This window comes from Magnolia sinica, chromosome 12, assembly GCF_029962835.1.
Source record: "Magnolia sinica isolate HGM2019 chromosome 12, MsV1, whole genome shotgun sequence".
NCBI classification, from domain to species: Eukaryota; Viridiplantae; Streptophyta; class Magnoliopsida; order Magnoliales; family Magnoliaceae; genus Magnolia; species Magnolia sinica.
The window spans coordinates 28222042-28224969 of NC_080584.1; positions in this window are offsets into that span (position 1 = coordinate 28222042).

Here is a 2928-nt window from a genome sequence, read left to right on the forward strand (position 1 = left end):
CTTTTGAAGAAGTCCTTACGTGGAGTCACATAAAACGAGGCTCCTGAGTTTATTACCCAGTCGCTGTCCTGACTCGTAACCATGAGATATATCGTGATCTGCTGAAAGAATAACTACAACGTTGCCATCTTAAGCGACCGCAATGGAATCTAATTCATCTTCCTTCTCCTTTCATTTTCCTTTCTTGTCGTTCTTATTCTTATGACATTCATGCTTATAGTGGCCCTTCTTACTACAATTCCAACATTCAACATCCTTCCTGATACTCGACTTGTCTCTTGATTTATCTCAGACCTTCCCACCTTTTCTATTCTTTCCTCTCCCCCGTTCTTGTGTCACAAGGGCCTCTTGCTGAGTAGGCCCCTAAGACTTCATCCTTGTCTCCTCATTGAAGAGACAGCTAGTAACCTGTTCCATAGATATCTTTTCGTCTGGCACGGAGTTACTTAGAGACACCACTAATGTCTCCCAACTGTCAGGCAATGAACTAAGCAATAGCAAAGCCTGCAATTCATCATCCAAGACCATCTTCATAGCGGAGAGCTGGTTCACTATATTGCTGACCTCATTCATGTGCTCGGCCACAGAACCATCATCTTTGAACTTAAGATTCACAAGTTATCTTATCAGAAAGATTTTATTACCGGCTTATTTCACCATGTGTCTACGGAAACCCAACCGCCTTTCGATCCATCTTCTTCCAATCATCATCAGAAATATCCTTGGATTTTGCTGATACGCCTAAAATTAGAGAATATAGGTCCTTGCAATAAAGCTAGTCCTCCATCTTAGCCTTTCATATGGTACAGTTAAAACCATTGAGGCTGATCATCCTTGATGAGCCACCTTCCATAATTCAAAACTGATCCTACCCATTCAATGAACTTAGCTGTAATACCACTTTGTTGAAGGCCTTGCACAAAACCTTAGGATCTAGCCTCCCAAAACAAACCAGAATTATGGAATAATAAAGCAATGAAATAAATCAAATCATAAACCACACAACACTAGTGAATTTTACGTGGAAAACCCTCAAAGAGGTAAAAACCACGGGACCTCGTCCAGATCAACAATCCACTATGAAGTAGAACACTACAACCTTCTTCACTCACGCGGGAGTGGATAAACAATAAGAGAAACAAAGAAAATGGAGAGATCTCATCGATTACGAGGACGTGGAAGCGCTGAGATATGGTAGATCACCTCTACGAGCATAGCCTCCCTTCCACAAGTTTCCTCTCTCTCTCTCTCTCTCTCTCTCTCTCTCTCTAACACCTTTGATAGCCTTAAGCCCTCATAGAAAACCTTTAAGAAACCTTAGAATAGCTTAGAATACAGCCCAATCTCGCATACATCACTTTATATAAGAATAGAAAAAGGTAGATTCAAAACAGGAAACAATTTCCGCAGAATATGCATTTCCGCAATCGCATCTGTGTAACTCTTCGATGATATCAAAGGTCTCTCGATGACAGTCTTCGATATCATCTAAGGTCCTTCGATGATATCGAAACAGGACAAAAACTGTCCAGCGACTAAGGGTGAAAAATTCCTACAATTATCGATGTCATCGAAGGTCTCTCGATGACAGCCTTCGATATCATCTAACGTCCTTCGATGATATCAAAATAGGACCAAAATTGTCCAGCGACCAGCGGTGAAAAGTCCCGACAATTATCGATGATATCGAAACTGGTTTGATTTCATCGAACCCAGCAATGAGGAGAAAATCCCCATCAGCACTTACATGGGTGGATCTATGGTGGCAGCTAATCTGCGTCCCTCAAAGTTGTTAGTTAGTGTAGGTACTTGATCAAGGAGCAGACTCGTGTTAACCCAGTAACCAATTAGTGGGTGTTTTCCTAAGAATGAGTCCTACCCTGATGAATGCGTTGTATATCCATATCATTCATCAGGTTTTCAAGCTCATTTTAGGGCATGGTTGAAAAAATAAGTAGATCCAACTCCCAAGTGAACCACACTACAGGGAGCAGTGGTGATTAAATACCCACAGTTAAAAACTTTCTAGAGCCCACCATAATGTTTATTTGCCATCCAACAGATCACATGCACATGAATGAAGGAAAAACATAAATTTCAGCTTGATCCAAAAATTTTATGGCCTATAGAGGAAGTTTTTAATGGCGGGCATTTAATCCCAATGTGTGGTCCAATTGAGATCTGGATATGCTTCAATTTTTTAAACATAACTAAAATAAAAGGGAAAAACTGATGAGCCATGTAGATATACAACACATCAAAGGTGGATCCCCTTCAAGAAACAATAAGGTATTACCCGATGACACCTAACCCCATCTTTGACAACGGTAGTTGATGCAATCAAATCCATCCACGTAAGTTCACCACGGTGGTATCTGGTGTTGGGGTCATCGCAAAGAACAAAGCACCGAAGTCACACCATGTTGATGTGGCAAAGTTCAGTAGGCCCGTCATGATGTATGTATCATACTCACACCATCCATTCATTTTTTCATATTATTTCATCGCTTGAGCCCAAAAGGAGGGACAATGTTGTCCACCCTTAAAACCTTCCTAAAATCAATCATGATGTTTATTCCCCAGGTCACACAAACCTATATAAAGGAAAAACACAAATGTAAGCTTGATCCAAAACTCTCGGGTCGGTAGTAAAGTTTTCAATATTGTTAGGCATTTTATCACATGGTTTCTTGTGGTGTAACCCTCTTGAGCTTTGGATCCGGCTCAATTTTGTACTCAGGCCATAAAATGACATGGAGAAATGGATGAATGGTGTGGACATGCATAACATATGAATGATGGTGGGGTCTTACGTAACTTTGCCATATCAACACAGTTAACTTTGCCACATCAACACAGTACAGTTTGGGTGCTTTGTCCCACTTTATAATCTGATTCTCTCTCTATATTGTTTTTCTTTTCCACGTG